This window comes from Leptopilina boulardi, unplaced genomic scaffold (genome assembly GCF_019393585.1).
Source record: "Leptopilina boulardi isolate dan_hultmark-lab unplaced genomic scaffold, ZJU_Lbou_2.1 LbouV2_126, whole genome shotgun sequence".
Classification (NCBI taxonomy): domain Eukaryota; kingdom Metazoa; phylum Arthropoda; class Insecta; order Hymenoptera; family Figitidae; genus Leptopilina; species Leptopilina boulardi.
Window position 1 is genome coordinate 1,294,574 of NW_026137670.1, and position 19,917 is coordinate 1,314,490.

The following is a 19,917-nucleotide window of genomic DNA, read 5'->3' on the forward strand; positions in this document are numbered from 1 at the left end:
AAGCACATTAGCGTCAATTACCAGAAAAAAAATAATGACAATTAATAATCGATTTACAAAAAAAAGAGGATCAATTGACAAAAGAGAGAATTGATGATAAATTTTCAAATGGATCAAATTAACAAATAAAATGAAGCGTCGATAATTTTAATAATTAAAAAAAAAAAGAGATAAAAACCATCACACCTCACAAAAAAAAGCATCAATAAAAAATATTATTTGAACAATTTTTCCTCGGCAGAAAAAAATTTGAAATATTTCTCATTTAGTTATTAATATGAAGGAAAAACAATTCATATCTTCTGCTCGGTTTAACTTAAAGAACACACAATAAATTGAGAGTTATGTATAGCAGATGAATGAAGGGGGGGGGGGAGGCACGAGTGGCGGGTGGAAGATAATATTCACGTTAAGATCGAGTGCACGTCAAAGCGGTAAAGCTGATCGGCTTGTCCATTGTTCCGTGCAATAACGTGTGCATGCGACACGGAAATTTCCGAGTTTCAAATTCGTACACTCCCCGTTATATGCGATTCTAAAGGCCAAACTTTATATACACACAACGATGCAATGATAATCCCCTCTTTGGGTGATAATGGGAAAATATTTTTTTTGAAAAAATATATGTTTTTGTTATCGATATTAGATATCGCAATATATATATATATTCGAAATTGGATTCAAATAAAAAAAAATTGTGTATATTTCTCATGTATCGAAAATATGAATACTCATAACAATGGGGGACAATGCAACAATAGAAAGTGGCGAGGTGTGTCTATATATGAAAAGAAATACATACATAACGTTTAGGGCTTTATAGGAAGGAAGAAGGCCATATGAGGAATCAAACTCGCACGAGATGGACTTGGGTGTGCCTTGGGGGCACATCCTGTCTCCCCTCTTAAGCCCTCAATAAATCAAATCTGTCCGGATGTAAATTCTACTAATTGCTCTTCATTTTTTTTGTCCCCTTTAATAATTGCAAAATTTATTTTCTTTTTTTTTTGAAAAAATTTGTTGTAAAATAAATGTAAATATTTTTTTAAATAGTCATTGCAAAAACTAATTTCGTTCCGGTTAGTGGTAGTTTCCATGGCGGTGAGAATAAAAAGTAATAAACCGTGAGCTCTGACATCTTTTTTTTTTTTTGTCCCCTAAAGGTTTTTTTTTTTTCTTCTCCTCTTTCTTAGCGTTTTTACCTCGTGACGACTCTCAATTAGTCGCACAAGGGGCCATGTGTATACTATGGTTAAATACCTGGAACAGGCGTAGGATTTTTCAGGACTCTTTTAGGAAAAAAAAAAAAAAAAGAGAGAAATCATGTTTTCAATAAACCGAGGGGTCATTCTTATATTTTGGGGACTGTGAAAAATTCAAGTTTTGCCATCGTGTTTAACACTTGGTCGATCAAGCGGGGTGTGGCACGTTAGAAGATTTTCTACTGATGCAGTTTCTCATTGCTGGGGTGTGGCTATATAGGGATTTCTGTCTGGGTCCTAGATATTTGAGGTTCCCCTATCGACTCTAAAATCCCCCCCTCTCTCTCTTTTTCGATAATCAAACGAACCGACAATACTATAGTAATCTGATTAATAGCGTGTCAATAAAATAAATAAAACTCCAAAAGTACTATTGGATAAATTCGATAGAAAAATCAAACATTATTTTCGAGAGCCATTTAAAAGGTGTGACTACTGTCAATAATAGAAAAGGGACAAAGAAAAAAAAAATCTGATGTGCGTCTCTATTTTTAGCTACTTCCATATGCTGTCAGATATTTCACAACTTCCGTTTTTTTTCCGCCCAAAAATTTTACATGACAAAATTGGTGAGAGGAAAAAAAAAAGGAAACGAAGGGCGAGTCACTTCTGTACTGTAAAAAAAAAAAAACCGAAAAAAGTTTTTATTAAATTGAATCTATTTTTTACCAGTACGTCGATTCCCGAAAAATTTCACTTTATGCTTTCAAATCTTTTTACCCAGAATCCCTATTTTCTAAATCGTGTTCCACATTTTATTCTCCCTCTCATCTTTTAAAAAAAAGTATCTTCACAATCCCCTTTTCTCTCTCTCTCTCTTATCTCTTTATATACCCTCTAACATATTTCCACTTATCTTTCATCTCATATATTTAATTTTACTTTATCTTCACCTACCGCTATATATTTACTATTACATTTTTCTTCCTCTCATGTTTTGTCTCCGCGAGTCTTTTTCATAACATTTTTTGATTTTTTTTTTTCCCCAATTCAATTTTTCCCTTTTTCAACCTCTACCAACAATTTCACAAAAAAAATTAAAAAGTAAGAAGACTTTAAAAAAAAAAAACAAAGAAAAATAATATCTTTCCAGGTAATTTGAAACGTGGAAATATACATTGTAGACAATTTTCATCATAAGCAATTAGGAGAAGAGTCTCGATGAGAGAAAAATGAAGACAGAAGGAGTTCTCAGTGAGTTCCATGAAACCGTAAACTTTGTCATATTGTGTGAAGGAAAAGAAGTTGAAAGGACGCGTTGAAGAGACTTGGGTGGAAGGTAAAAGGACTTCGCGAAAAAGGGAGGCTTGGATACTTTGATCCAGAAAAAGTGAACACGTCGTCGTTGTCGTTCCAAATGGATACGAACGTATATATACTATATATATACTGAGGAAGAACTTTTAGACAGTCTTTTAAAGATTCGACGAATGCGCACGACATTCTTGATTCATAACACTAACTTGGCTCAAAGCCGTTAACCAACCATCCGTTTCGCAAAACGTGCTTCTTCTTCCTTTTCCTGATAGTTGCGAGTCAATATTTTCCACTGTTCTCAATAATACAGTAAAATATCGAAAACTAACGTTAATAATAACCGTTAAAACTACCGTTCAACCAAAACAATTATTAATTCTATTCTTACTATTATTATTATTATTATTATTATTACTATTATTATTATTACTATTAGCCACTAGTAGTTTTAAAGACTAGTAGTTATAACCACTAGTAGGTTTTAACCATAAGTAGTTTTAAACACTGGTAATTTTAACCACTAGTAGTTTTAACTACCATGGTAGTTGGCTATGGTTAAAAATATTAATTTTTAAAACCACTAATGGTTAAAAGTACTAGTGGTTTAAACTATCAGTGGTTAAAACTACTAATGATTAAAACTACCAGTAGTTAAAATTACCAGTTGTTAAAATTACTACTGATTAAAACTACTAATGGTTAAAACTACTTGTGGTTAAAACTACTAGTGGTTAAAACTACTAGTGAATAAAACTACTAGTGGTTAAAACTACTAATAATTAAAACTACTAGTGGTTTAAACTACTAGTATTAAAAACTAGTAATGATTAAAAACTACTAATTTTTAAAACTACAAGTGATTAAAACTACTACCGGTTAAAACTATTAATGGTTAAAACTACTAGTCGCTAAACCGAGTAAAGGCTAAAACTACAGTGTTTAAAACTAGTAATGGTTAAAAACTTCTAATGTTTAAAACTACTAGTGGTTAAAACTACTACCGATTATAACTATTAATGGTTAAAACTACTACTGGTTACAACTATTAATGGTTAAAACTACTAGTGGATAAACCTAGTAGAGGCCAAAACTACAGTGTTTAAAACTAGTAATGGTTAAAAACTACTAATGTTTAAATCTACCAGTGGTTAAAACTACTACCGTTTAAAAATACAAGTGGTTGAAACTACTAGTGACTGAAAGTACCAGTGGTTAAAACTAATAATGAAAAATTTCTCTACAAACTTTTGATAAATTTAATTTAACTTTAACCATTTTGATGATTCCAATGAATGCTCTTTTATGATTTATATTTTTTTTCAACTAAAATTTACACAAATATTACAAATATATTATTATTATTATTATTATTATTATTATTATTTTCAAAAGGTGAAATTTGAAACCAAATGAAAATGTAAATTTATAACACCCCTTTTTCATTCGACATTAATATATTTATATACATTTGTTTCACTGGAATGCATCATCATTGAAATGTCGCTGCTGTGCATAAATAAGTGATAGAGAAATTATTACAACACACCAGTAAATAGAATATGAAATAATGGGATCTAAAAGTCAAATAGGTATCCCTATATATATTATTTCCAGTGTATATATATATAGATATGTACATTCTCAGTATTCACGGGGAAAATGCCATACGGGAGAAACGATATAAGCATTGTGTGTATGTATGCGTTTATGAGATATTATAAAAGTATTACGACTGAGGGGAATTGGCAGAGTGGATTCAGGGAACCGTGCGAATTGTAGGTCTAATGTGAAATTTGGGGCTTATCCTCAAGCAAAGAGAGGGGTAGTGGCCACGATCCCTGAGCACATAACAACAGGGCCGGTGTTACGATAGTAACGTTAGGACAATAGCGATTAAAACCAGAAGCCACTAAACTCGCTCTCTCTCTCTTCTCTCTTGCTAGGAGAGTCAGGAAACTTTCGGTCGTAGAAGGAGGGAAAGGTCTGAAATTTGTTACCTACAGGAAGCAACTTCTGTATAGTAGTTGTATTTTATTGTCCCTCCTTTAGCACTATGGCGACATGCTCGTAAAAAAAAAAAAAATTTTCCACCATTACGTTCCAGTAATTATTAATATTTATCTACTTTTTCCGAATAAGCCCTTTTAATTTTTACACATGTGTTTCATTTTTTATTAGCTTTTAAAAATTTTTTCAATTTCTTCTTTTTCTCGTTTCGCATTTTTGCATATTAAGTATTTACTATTATTTTACATTAAATATTCCTTTTTTGAAGTTTTAAATTATTATGTTTGATAAATTTTTCGATACTTTTATTTAATTATTTATTTAACAAAACCTTTACGTCATATATATAGCAAATTACTGAAATGTTATTTATAGAATCTTTCCCTTTCTTTATTTTTTCAATCTAAAAATTGTACACATGTGTTTCCTTTTTAGAAATTAAATTTTAATGATAGAAAAAATTTCTGCTATAGAGCAGACAATTTCTTTATTTCGTAATATGGCCTTCTCAGAAGCAATTACGTTCAAAAAAGAAGAAAAAAAAAAAAAAAAACTCTTATCGAATTTCTCTTCTCTAGGTCTCTAGGCTACTGTGCTAACTGGCTTTCGTAAATTAATTAAGGTCAGACTCCCTATCGCGGTAATTACCTGAAAAAAGTAAGAACAAGCTTTCAAGGGACCAGTCATCATGTTTCGTTTAACGAGAACATCTTTAAGTGCTCTAACAGGTCATACAATATAATTATCACTTTTTTTTTTTTGAAAAATTGAAGCGCACTGTACCAAAAAAGTATCTATCTCTTCTATAATCCATCTCTAAACATTCATTTTTTTACTGTACATTCTGATCTTTACAATAGTTCCTTTCTTTTTTCATTACATCGAGACTACATTTAATTACAGTCCCTAAAATTTCTAAAGAAAAAATTTTCTATTTTTATTTTAGTAATGTTCTAGTTAATAGTAGGTTTCTTAATATTAATTATAAAATTAGTAGTAGTAGTAGTATTATTTAATAACCTACTACTAGTACAACTACTATTAAGAACCTACTACTAGTATAACTACTATTAATTAACCTACTACTAGTACAACTACTATAAAGAACCTACTACTAGTACAACTACTATAAAGAACCTACTACTAGTATAACTACTATTAATTAACCTACTACTACTATCATAATTACTATTTAATAACCTACTACTAGTATAACTACTATTAATTAACCTACTACTACTATCATAATTACTATTTAATAACCTACTACTAGTACAACTACTATTAATTAACCTACTACTACTATCATAATTACTATTAAATAACCTACTACTTGTACAACTATTATTATTATTATTATTAATATTATTAGAAACTACTATTATTATTACTATTAATTAATAGTAATAATAATAGTAGGTTACTAAATATGTTATTTGATAGTATTTATACTACTTGAAGTAGGTTAATTAATAGTAGTTTTATTAGTAGTAGGTATTTTATAGTAGTTATACTAGTAGTAGATATTTTATAGTAGTTATAATAGTAATAATAGGTTAATTAATAGTAGTAGGTATTTTATAATAGTTATACTAGTAGTAGTTGTTTTATAGCAGTCATACTAGTAGTAGTAGGTAAATTAATAGTAATTATAGTAGCAGTAGAAGGTTTATTATAGTAGTTATACTAGTAGTAGGTATTTTATAGTAGTTATACCAGTAGCAGGTTTTTTATACTTAGTATAAAAGTAATAAATTATTTTATAGTGTTTACACTATTACTAGATTATTTAGCAGTAAAGATATTACTATAAAAATTATAAATATTATACTATAAAGATATTCAAAAATTACTAGGTATAATTTAAAACAATATTTTTTTCAATTAAATACAAAAATGGTTGAATCTCTATACCAATTAGTTGCAACAATATAATATATATTTTTTTAACAATTTGAAGCAGAAAAATTTTTTTAATTGAACCCCATGGAGTTAAGTTTTGCCGCACAAATATATATATATACCCATTTTCATTGGCAGATCAAGAAAAAGATAGAGAGAGAAAGATGAAAGTTTCGATTTGAAAGAGGCAAACTCCCGAGAGAGAAAGGAAAAGGTGAAAAGCGTTTACTCAGGCTCACGTGCGAAACGTCAAAGTTTACCGCTGGTGAAGATTACCTACGTGTCACGAGAGTAAAGAGGAGGGGGAGAGAGAAACTAGAGAAAGAGAGGCTGGAGACAGGAAATGGAAGAAATAGAATTTTGAGAGAAACGAAGTGAAGAACAGGGAGTAGAGAAGTTTTTCGTAAGTGAGATGACTTTTTTTTTTTATTTAGTTGAAGTCAATAAGTAATTTTAAGTTAAGTTTCGCAAAGGACGTGAGCGCGAATGATTTAAAACATTCGGATTCTGCAAATTTAATAAAATGAAAAAAAGAAAAAGTCCTAAATGTCGTGTCATTACTGCCAGTAGTGCATATTGCTTAAGGTATTTATAGCTACTACGTTTAACCTTCTCGCCTCTCTCTCTTTCTCTCTCTCTCTCTCTCTCTCTCTCTCTCTCTCTCTCTCTCTCTCTGACAATGCATTTACCTGTTTCCATTTTAACCGCATGTTTCCATGTCATAGGGCGTTGCTGAACCCTTTCACATAAGCCGTTCCCTTAGATATATGTGAAAGAAAAAAAAAATTTATCTTCAAAAATTTAATCGCGAGATTTGAAGAAAAAAATATGTGTCATTAAAAAAAAAATTCATTTCAAAACTAGAATTCAAAAGAACAGAATTAAAAAGAAAATAAAATTTAAAAGATCGAAATAGAGAATTTTTTTTAAATAATAACCTTTGAAATATTTCTCTCTTCTCTAGACTAAAAAAGAATTTCTATAATTGGGACTTTTTTTGTAAAAATTTTCAATAATTGATATATTATCAAATTTATTTATAAAAAAAAACTTTTCATTATTATATACATTATTTTCTAAAAACCATATAATCTCTAATTCAATAACTATAAAATAGGTATCATAAAAATGTTGGATTTACTGATTTATTGGTTTAAACGCTAATTGGTAGTAATAGTTTTGATTAGCATAATGATGCCTTGAAATCATAAAAAAAAGTCTCGTATAGATATATACAATAACTATAAAAATGTACATTAAATAAAACATTTATATTGATTTTAACCTTCACGATATAGAAATTTTTCATTTATCAAAATGCTATATTAGTGGATTACGTAAATATGGTGATGTTTAATCAGTTGGTTTTGTTTTTAATTTCTTTGAAAATGGGGTCATAGTTCATAATTAATTGCCTGCAATGTAATTATCAGTATATAGAAGCAATTATTTCGCAAAGTCAATGTAGTGTCAACACGTCGATTATTTTTATTGCATTTCTCAAAAATAGAAATTGTAATTCCAGAAACTTAACTATTTTTCAATAAAAACCTATTTTTTTATTCTATTGTATTTTTAATTTTTCATTTTTAAAAATAATTGCACAAACGAACTTTGATATTGTATTGAACTTTAATATTATTACATTAAATAATATCTCACTGTAATTTTCTCACATATTTATATAATAAAATAAAAGATAATAATGTTATCATGTTTTTTCTCAGAAATTTAAATATTTAAAATATATCTTTAAATTATTAATACAAATTATCAACTTCTTTAAAAAATTTTCTTCAATTTCATAAACTTAATGAAAATTTAATTTAAATTTAAATAAAAATTTAATATATACTTTTCTTTTTTTTCTGAAAGTAAAAGGAGTTTAAATATGGAAATACATGATTTAATAAATAAACAAGTTTCATAATTACTCACTGAATAACGAATGACAAAAAAAAACGCGATATATTTCCAATAAACGTTTAATTAAAGCTGACTAATAAATCAAAAAAATAGAAAAGTAATTATTTTTTATAAATGTAAAATTTAAAAATGTCACTTTAATTATAACTATCGCACGTTTTGGAAAATTGCAAAAATTATTAATGAGTTATAATATTTTAAATATATACCATTGATTAAATAATAAGGTATAAATGTATATACCTGCGACAATGTTGGCAAGTATTAGTGTCGTGATTAGAAGGTTTCTAATTCAATGATTAGAGAGTTCAAGCACCGACGAACAAGTGCAAAGCAATTACGAATAGAGTTATCGACTTTGACGATATCAAAGCTTAGAAACGAACTATTTTTAACCTCATTTATATAGACCAGTCAGTCTGGTATACAGTGTAATTTTCCATTTCACAATCATCATGAAACATTTATATATATGTATATGTCTATATTTAAAGACATATATAGAAAGAAAATTTACACTATATACTCAAGAGCTGCATCAGATGTTCTATAAATTTTTTTGATAGAAATGAAAATGAAGAAAGAAAAAGAAAAGCAAACGACTCGCCAACATGGAGAAAGAGAGTTGATTATCTTTCGTGATTGCTCGGATACAATTAAAATAATTGTAGAGGTTTCTGGCAGAAGCGATCGTACAAAAGAGATTCTGATAATGTATAATTTCACAGGAGCTTGTATAATTAATTTTTCTTTTTCGCCACTGGAAAAAATATCCCTCTATAGTATTATTATTATTATTATTATTATTGAATATAGAGGTTTATAAATATTTGAAAAAAATTTATTTAAGTAAAACATTAACTCGAATATTAAAAATTGATTTCTATTTAAAAAAAAGATATTGCATTATAGTTTTGGCTAAGGTAGCTTTTAATAATTATGGCCTCAATTAATGGCAGGTTACTGAACTAATACCTACTACTAGTATAATTACTATAAAAATCTACTACTATAAATACTATTAATTACCGTTCTATTACTATTATAACTACTATTAATAAAGTTACTACTAGCATTACTACTAGAAAAAACCTACTAATAGTACAACTACTTTTAATTAACTTACTATTACTATTATAGCTACTATTAATTAACCTACTACTAGTATAATTACTATTAATTAACATGTTAAGTAACCTATTATTACTATTAATTATTAGTAATCATAATAATAGTATAGATTATATTAATAATAATAGTATAACTAGGGCAATTAATAGTAGGTATACTAGTAGTAGGTTTTTTATAGTAATTATCGTAGTAGTAGATTACTTAATAATAATTATAATAGTACTAGTACGTTAACTGATAATAGTTGATAATTATAATAGTAGTAGTAGGTTCCATAATAGTAATTATAATAATAGTAGTAGGTTAATTAATAGTAGTTTTAACTGATAGTAGTTATACTAGTAGTAGGTTTTTTCTGGTAATTAAAATAGTAGTAGTAGGTTAATTAATAGTAGTTATACTAGTAGTAGGTTCCATAATAGTAATTATAATAGTAGTAGTAGGTTAATTAATAGTAGTTATACTAGTAGTAGGTTCCATAATAGTAATTATAATAGTAGTAGTAGGTTAATTAATAGTAATTATACTAGTAGTTGGTTCCACAATAGTAATTATAATAGTAGTAGGTTCTTTATGGTAATTATAATAGTAGTAGTAGGTTAATTAATAGTAGTTATACTAGTAGTTGGTTCCACAATAGTAATTATAATAGTAGTACGTTTTTTATGGTAATTATAATAGTAGTAGTAGGTTAATTAATAGTAGTTATACTAGTAGTTGGTTCCATAATAGTAATTATAATAGTAGAAGTTTTTTTACAGTCATTATAATGGTAATAAATTATATTATAGTAGTTATACTAGTAGTATACGTTATTTAATAGTAGTTGTACCAGTTAGTAGGTTGTTCAATTGTAGTTAAACTAGCATTAGGTAATTTTTTACTAACTTTAATAGTACAATCATCAAATTAATTGTTACCAGAACAAAAAAATCTCAATTTGAATAATTAATCATTGAAATAGAAAATATCTCACATATTTTTCAACACTGGAAAATAAATTCAAACTTCTCAATTTGTCTATTCTAATATATATTATAAGGTTTGGAAAATAAATGCGCGGTATTGATTTACGTTGATCACATTACACTTCCAGTCTAGTGACTATGTGAACAAGACGGAGACATGATCGAGGCACTCGTCTGTGCGACATACTAGTCAAATCAATGAGTCGTTTCGAAGGGAGTAATGGCTGGAAACGGAAATGATTCATGTTTTAAGAAGAGACCCTCTCTCTCTCTATATATATATATATATATTTTTTTTTTTCGCGCGTGGCATCGCAAAAAAAAGGAAAAAAAAAATGTGGAGATATTTTCGGTGCTTCCACTTTAGTGAAAATTGGGAAAATTTGACGTAATTCCTCTCCACTTGACCCAACGAGACTTGAAGCAAACTCGAGAGAAGCACCTTTTTTTTTCTCTCGTTTTAGAGGTCACGAATTTCTTTTTCTTTTTTGTGCCTCTATTTTTTGCAAAAAAATGTCGACCTGCTTCTCGAGTTTTCAAAATTAAAAAGTTGCACAAATTTTTAGACTTTTTTTTTAAAATGAAAATTCAGTTTCCGTTTTTAATTGAAACTTCCTTACATAATTCTTTAAATACAAATGTCTACCAATTATTTTGAATTGATTTTTTTATTCTTTTTCCATCTTGATTAATTTTATTTTTATTAAAATAAAAAATTACCCTACGCATAAGGGGAAAAAGATATCGAGAAATAAAAAAAAAAAAGAGACCCAACGATTGAGAAAAAAAAGGAAGATATTGAAAAAAGGCATATATATTAGAAGAAAAGAAATGTGAATATAAGACTTTGATGGAGGAAAAGAGATGACGATAATGAAGAAGAAGAAGAGGAAAAAAAAGAAGATTGAAGAAAGAGAAAATAAAATTGTAGAGGAGATTGAAGGCACAAATCGATCCTTGGTGTGCGAGCTAAACTTCCGAAAAGAAACAGTCGAAAAGCGTCAAGTGCGCGCCAATCATGGGCCGTTATTGGCGGGCAATTATGATAATACATACCTGGAGCGTGAGCCGTCGTATCGGCTTTGCTTCAAAAAAAGAAAAAAAAAAAAAAGAAGAAAAAAGACACAAGGTAAAGCCAAGAGCACTACTGGCCTCTATTAATCATATAAATGGTTCATTACGAGGTATAAGAATATTATTACTCGACGATATAATTACTTTGAAAATTATACTCAATTTTTATTCGCGCTTTCAAAAGTTTTTGTCACTTTTTCTTCTAAAAATAAAGGGGTTTTCAAAAGTGAATATCAAACAAAAATTCAGTGCACTGAGCTTAAAATTTTGTTAAATTTTTAAAAAATTGTTTGAAACCAAATTTTGATTGAATAAATTTTTATTTGTTTCAAACAAAAACTAATTGTTATTAAACATATTATTGTGCAAAAATCGTTGATTTCTTATATTATGTACACGCGGTAAATTACTTTGAAACAGTGTATAAAAATAAAATGAGAAAATTAAAAAAAAAACAGGAGTAGTCTGAGAACGTGTTATGAAAAGATGTATGTACACATGTATATATATATACGTTTAAAGAATCTTAATTACATCTTTCAGACTCGTATAAGATTCTTTGCGAACGTCTCTTTCAAATTTAAACGTTGCACTCATAAAATTCATCTCCAGTGTAATTATACAATCTGCAGAAATTTCCGTATATATTTTTTTTTTAGCTTCATTAGCGTTAGAAACGATATGAGAGACAGAGAGGGAGAGAGGCGCAAATTGAAGGTCATTAGAGGAAAATGAATGAAAGAAGAGCAATAAGAATTTTTTCCCGCATTTTCTTTGAATTCAAATTTTTTCAATTAATTCCAAAGGACACCGAACACAAAATATATATTGAAAGATGGTTCAGGTGAAATTTCATTTTTAGTTTTTAATCTTTTAAACAAAAAAAAATTATAATAATAGTAGTACAATTAAAATACTATAATTACAAGTAATATTATAAATAATGTTCTACAAAGTATTGCAAATTATTTAAAACGTACTAAACGCCTTGATGAATATTACGTATCTATATAAGAATATAAAGAAGGAATTTGACCTTATGAATAAAAAAAAAAAAAAAATTATCAACGTCCTTAACATAAAACAAATGGAAAGAAAAAACTTCAATGACACACACGTTCCACATAATATCGATTTCTTTTGTTTTTGATTGATTAGAAAATAAACATTATATATATACCTAATGCGAATGAACCTAATCCTCTGCGCTTGATTACCTCATCAAAATTTAATATTATTTTCATTTTACTCTATATATATATATATATTTTATATATTATGCGCTTTTCAAAAAGCAATTTCTCTCTCGTGACATTGTGAATTTATCGAAGTAGCAATTATTTGTTGTTGAAGTACTGAGAATAGCTTCAGGTTTCTAATTGGACACGTGTAGATATATATATATATATATATATATATATATATATATATATTTGTTCTATGTGGACGCTGTAGGATTCAACATGTGTGAAATACGCATAGGCTTTATGGTCTACATATTCATTGGTTTCTATTTACTTTCATTATTACTGTGTAATTTTGTTTCGTTGCATATTATAACTTCTATATGTCACGTTATAGAAACAATCATCAACAATGTTATTGTGAATTTCATTATTATTATTATTATTAATATTATTATTATTATTAATATTATTATTATTATTATTATTATTACTATTATTATTACTATTATTATAATTACTACTATTATTACTCTCTAAATCTGAATTAGTAAAAATGTTTACTAATTTGAATTAGTGACTCACTTTTTGCTTCTAAATTAGTTACAATTTTACTAATTGTTAGTAAAAGTTACTAATAATTAGTAGAATTTTACTAATTGAGAAGCAAAAAGTGAGTCACTACACACTAAAAAATAATACTTACTTTCAGTTCACTTTTGACTAAAACCGTTAACATTAGAAACATTTTTACTGAATTTCAGCCTTGAGTGTATGATTTTAAGCCCTAAAATTGACTTAATCTAGTTTTAAGATTAAAATTACACTAGTTTTAAGGCATTTTGATTTTAAGATGTTAACGGTTTCAGTATTTGTTTTTTGTGTGTAATTGAAATTAGTATACATTTTTACTAATTCAGATTTAGAGAGTATTACTACTATTATTATTATTCATTATCGATTAAAACATTATTATTATTATTATTATTATTAAAATTCTTCATCGTCATTCTCGAATCATCATAATTTTTTATTTAATTTATCCGTTAATCTCTACTTTGCGATTCAAATATTATTCCGATCATAATTTTCCTACTGAAGAGGATTTCGGTGAATTAAATTTCATTTATATATAAAATCACATTTTTTTTTTCTATTCGGAATTCGAAATGAAAAATGAGAAAATTATTATTATTATTCTATTTAGTTGGAAATTATTAATTTGTTTCTAAACTATTATATATATATATATAGTTATTTTCTCAACAAATTCACAAAATAACGGTAAAAGCAATTTTAATTTTTCTGAAAAATATAATTTTTCGAAAAAATGAGGAAATGTTTTGTTTTTCTTGCTACGAGTATATTATATAGAAAATACGGGTTTAATTTCTCGGGAAAATTGTAACATACAAAAATAAAAGACTCATTCTCGCGTGTAAAGAAGAGAATTGTTTGAAAGTATCAAGAGAGCAAAAAAAAAAAAAAATATGTTCGGATAGAGCTCGCGGTTTAGCACTAATTTCCGATTCGATATGAAGATTTACGTGCCTTTGCGACAGAGAGAAAGAGAATGAGAGAGAGAGAGAGAGAGAGAGAGAGAGAGAGGCCGGCGTACTCAACGTTAGACAATGAACCCACCTTAAGTTCCCATGAACGAATAGCCAGTGGATGGAAGGCGCTGCAATTACGCGGTAATTCGCAGGTGTTGTGAGAAAACGCCGGTTACTGGATGTTTTCTGTGCCTTAATCGCAGTAATTTTTCTGCTATTACTAAGTTTATCGGCATCGTACGTTCGGCTTAAACACAATTTTATTATTACGGTCGCCTTCAAACGTTCATATATATAGTGGATAGTCTTTTGATATGCACGCACTGCTCGAATAAAACCGTCAAAAATGAGAAAAAAATGCATCTGTCACAATTTAGAAAAATATCTTTAAACTTTTAATCAGTGAATTAGTAAAATAAGTCAAATAAAAAAAATTTTTACTAATTCTTAGAGATTCAGATTCGGAAAATAAAATTTATAAAAAGCTAAAAAAAAAGAGACAAAATTGATTGAAACGAAAGACAAACCGAGATTGTTGTCAGTGGATTTTAAAAATGTATTATTTTATCCATAGAAAAAGTGACAAGGGGAGAGACAGGTTGAAAGCGTGAATTCCTATATAGTCTAATGTTGAGACTTGGGATCAGGAAAGACAGCGCTCTCCCACTATCGAAGGGATAATGCCTAGATAATATCTCTTCTCTTTTGGATAGATTCGTTTCTATTCTCTCTCTCACTCTCTGCTTAATTCCCCGAGACATTTCAAATGAAATTGACGAGCAAAGAATTTCAATATATACTCAAAATGCAGATCAACTTTTGCAACTGATTCTCATGAGACATTTTTTTTCTACATTCGAAACAGACTGAAAAATACCGAAAAAAAAAGAATTTTGCAATGTTTCTTCATTTTTATTGTAAAATACAATTTTTTATACGTATTTAAAAATTAATATATAAAAATTAGAAATTGCAAGCTAATATCTAATTTATGACAATTTATACAGTCTCAACTAAGTACTTGATATCGTTTTGGATTAAGCGATTCACATTAATTACTTTGTTTGCTTATAGAGCTGTTACGATAAAATGAAGGTCTTGCGAGATAAAATTAATATAAGACTTTTCTCGTCTAACGAGTTGAAAATTCTTTTTCTCACATTTGATAAATGCTCGTTAATTTGAGGGAATAATCAGGATAGCGTATGGAGTAAGAGAGAGAGAGAGAGAGAGAAAATTTGAAATTCAATGTGTGCGCGCCCGCCTCTAATCGCAGTTAACGAACCTAACGGCACTTCTCTTCGTCGTCGTCGTTGTGTGTGACAGGACGACTTCGCATCCTTCGCAACAAGGATCCAAAAAGAAAGTCAACGCGCTCTGGAAGACAAACTCGTTTCGCTGCTGCCGCGCGGCAACCAACCAAACGACGAAATGGCTTTTTCATTTATTTTTCGTATTCGTGGCACTCAGTAAGAAGAAGAAGAAGAAAAAGAAGCAATCTAGAGAAAAAGAGACTCGGGTCATTTGATTTCTAGTTAAAGATTTCAATATAGAAAAGAAATCGAAAAATCGTTTTTCTTTCACGAAAAAAAAAACACATTTATATGTATCTATAGAGAGAAAAAAAATTCCAATGCTTGAAAAATCTCTATTTCCAAAATTTTTTTTTTTTAAAAGGACTAACTAGCATCATTCAATGTAGCCTTGGATGTAAAAGGAGAGGTGCTTCGACTACCTGACATGGCCCCCGTGAAAAGGTCACTTCACAATAGAAAATGTTTCAACGAAAATTCTTCATGAAACATTTTAGATGCCAATAATTTTTGAATGTTTGTTTTTCCAACAAATTTTTCCGGCTGTTAGATAAACTTTGTCAACTTTTCAATCATTATTTTGGAATAGGTTCAAATAGTTTGAAATAATTGAAACGCAATTTTCAATAATTATTTTTGGAAGAGTTTCAAAAATTATTTTTGTCATATTTGCGCTAGAGAAATTTTAGTCTACTGCAAATAGAGAGAGAGCGAGAGAGATATTAATTTTTCAAACACGGACAAGACGATTTACTCTTGAAAATGCTAAAATATTTACAGAATTAGTTAAATATTTTACTAAACCATAGCAAATGTAACAGCTATTTCGAAGTGGATGTTTTTAGCTACATATTCCATCGGTGAATCCTTTTTCCCGTCTAAATACAAAATTAATCTCCTAATGAAATATTAATGAATGTTACGTTCCTTTAATTCTATTTATGTGCTTCTATCTCTTCAGTCTGGTGGGAAAATTTGTCTTTTACAGGAAGAATTAGTAACGTCACTTTATTTCGCGATAGAATATTCTTTTTTTAAATTTCATTTATCATTTTTCAGGAAAAAATAACATTTGAATGAATCCTTTAAGTTCCATCATTTTTTTGACTGAAAAAAAAACTTGAGAAAAAAAGAAGTTTTCCACACTTTCAATATTCTTAAAACTTTTCAGATTTGTCATTAATGAATTTGAATAAATTTTTTTCTAATCGAATATATTCACCATTGTTTTTATTGCTAAATGTTGGAAATTTGTAATTTTGAAAAATTGAGTTTTATTTTTCCTCTATGTAATCTTTAAATTGAAATACATTATCGTGTTAACAGAGAGAGAAGCTTAAAATAATTTATTCATTTTGACCAGCAAATTTTACTTTAGGTTAACTATTTTAGATGAATTTCGTAATCCGAATTGAATATATATATATATGTGTTGCTACGGAATCATGAATATTCAAACACGCATGATACATTTAAATGTAACGGACGTATGATTTATTTGAGTATAATGATATACCTGCGTATATAATTTTCCACGAACCAACACAAATTATACCGCTGTCCTGCTTTTTAATGCGATTAGACAAATAAAAACAGGCTCGAAAAAAGTCCCCGTTGCAATCATTTGAGAGACGGAAGTAAAATACAAAATTAGACTCGATTAGAATTTCCCTTTTTGGGTTTAATTGCACCATAAAAAAAAAAGAAAATTGCAAACCAAAATCACTGAAAACATTTGGGATGTTGTAAAACTTTCACTTGTAAAACCGAATTACTTAGAAGGCTAATAAAACTTTTTCAGCCCCAAGGATTTAAGGTGTACGGGACAATTAAATCCGTCCAAAGGAACTTTAAATCTGCAAACATTATTCTACCTTTCTTTCATCACCCGACGGATAATTTTAAGCGACCATTTTTTTTACACTCTTTTACTAAAAAGTCCTAATTTAATACACTGTTTCTATTACAAAAAAAAATGGGTACTTACAATTTGAAAAACACCAGAGAAATACACCAAGTCCATCGTACAGCTTGGAATCGGCACTTGACACAAATTAAAACACTTTTTTTTTTATCCAAAAAAACACACTATATTTCACAATCCTTAAAAAATCACACTTATATCCTTCAAGTAAGTGTAAAATCCAGGAACTCACTGTGGATTAAGAACTTCGATACAAGGACTTGATAATAAATCCGTTTTATTAACAAAATCACTTAGTCCTTGTTGAGAAAATTCTTGATTTTTTTGAACACAGTAATTGGGAAGCACTATTTTGACTTGCACTTTGAAGAGTTTTTTTGGAATAATTTTTTCTAACCACGCGACACTAATTATCACACAAGGTTTTTCATTTGGAGCACTTTTCGCATGATTGGGTGTACATTGAATAAACTTTTTTTTTTTTAAACACCGGATTAACGTGGGAGGGGTAGTTTTTGGAAGTGATCAAGAATCAAGGAAATAAAATTTGATCCGACGCTTAGCGGCGGATGATCACACACTGAATCGGGAATTTAAAAAGATTTTTTCGGAGCACACGACAACACACGCGATACCAAATCCTCTCACAACGGAGGCAACGGCAAAACTAACTCGCGAAAGGGACGGGAGAGCGTCGCTCCCCCACCATCGACAACCTGATTTCCCCCACTTTGATTGTAGAGCGTAGAACCCCTCGGAGAACGTAGAACCCAGTGGCTCCACTCTCTCCCACTATTGTGCCCTTTTCTCTTTCTCTCTCTCTCGCACTCTCTCCCTTGCTGTCCATTTATCTCTCTCGCCCTTGCATCGACTCCAACAGTGCACTATCCCTTCCATGTGGATTGCACCCTTAGCCATCCCCCCACCACCACCACTCGACTGTTTCGAAGGCGACTGAAGGAGTTCTCGGAGATCTCGGTATACTCTTGCTCTCTTCTATGGTAACCGCTAGGCGGTAACTTCCGATGCTTTTCTTTATAGTTGTCAATGTCGACAACTTGTTTTCAATTGTTTAAAAATTTTTTAAATATTGTCCCTTATGATAATTAGTAGAATTTTTTTTTAAATTTTACTATAAACGTTTGCTTTTTGAAATAGGAAAGATTTTAGAAAACTAAATTGTAATTATGTTTTAATTTCTCTCTCCCTTATCCAAATTTTTCGTGGGAAATTTCACTTCCACTTTCATCATCCACTTTTTCCACTCCACTTCCACTACCCATTTCTACGATTCCACTTTCATCATCCACTTTCTTCATTTCACTTATACTTTTCCATTTTCATTATTCCACTTTTACATCTATTTCAAACATTCCATTTTCATTGTTCCACACCTACCATTCCACTTCCCATTTCTAACATTCCACTTCCACTACCTATTTCCACGATTCCACTTTCTTCATTTCACTTACACTTTTCCATTTTCACCATCTATTTCTACCATTCCATTTTCATTGTTCCATACCTACCATTCCACTTCCATTTTCATTGTTCCACACCTATCATTCCACTTCCACTTTCATCATCCACTTCTACCATTCCAGTTCCACTACCCATTTCTACGATTCCACTTTCATCATCCACTTTTTTCATTTCACTTACACTTTTCCATTTTTACCATCTATTTCTACCATTCCATTTTCATTGTTCCACACCTACCATTCTACTTCAACTACCTATTTCTACCATTCCACTTCCACTTTCATCATCCACTTTTACCATTCCACTTCCACTACCTATTTCTGTGATTCCACTTTCTTCATTTCACTTACACTTTTCCATTTTTACCATCTATTTCTACCATTCCATTTTCATTGTTCCACACCTACCATTCCACTTTCACCATCCACTTCCAACATTAATCCGCCTCGAATTAAACGACTTTTTCCGCCTTTTTTCGAATTATTTCAATAAAATGCAAGTTTTTCGACATTTTTAAAAAAATATTAAATAAAATACATCTTTTTTTATATATCTAATTAAGTTTCTAATAAGAAACAATTCTTTAATTTAAGTATATATTTAGCTATAGCTAAATCGCTTCCCAGTAATTTTTTTTATTCGAATGCAACTTTCAGTTTTCAAAGCTTAAAAATAATTGCTTAAACTTTCATTGCAATATTTCTAAAGTGTTGATTGTACTCAATATATAAAATTCAAAAAATTCTAGACATTTTTTTAGCGAATGACAAATGGTTACACTCGTCAATAGTTGAAAGTAATGAAAATGTTCATTAATGTCAGTTACAAACAAAAGTGGTTACAATTAATAACAGTTCTGAACAATGATTGTTACCAATAATAATAAGTATTTTCAATTATACGGGTACTTGAAATTCATGCATATGGTTGTAAT

General features: G+C 29.1%; 1 protein-coding gene and 1 long non-coding RNA gene across 12 annotated transcripts in view; one reads left to right on the forward strand and one right to left on the reverse strand.

Annotated features, from left to right (window-relative positions):
• The window catches only part of LOC127291210 (uncharacterized), a 248,864-nt gene that overhangs the window by 221,899 nt on the left and 7,048 nt on the right, over positions 1-19,917 (forward strand). The gene's annotated exons all lie outside the window — the stretch shown is intronic.
• Positions 1-19,917, reverse strand: part of LOC127291197 (latrophilin Cirl-like) — a 332,370-nt gene that overhangs the window by 216,031 nt on the left and 96,422 nt on the right. For 3 of the 11 annotated variants that reach the window (XM_051320157.1, XM_051320153.1, XM_051320159.1), the window contains exon 1: positions 17,565-18,365. The exons of 4 other annotated variants lie outside the window; for them this stretch is intronic. The gene's annotated coding sequence lies outside the window, so the exon portion shown is untranslated. Of the gene's footprint in view, positions 1-17,564; positions 18,370-19,917 lie in introns of those variants that run through there. 4 more of the 11 variants (XM_051320156.1, XM_051320155.1, XM_051320152.1 and 1 more) reach the window with 3 other exon arrangements.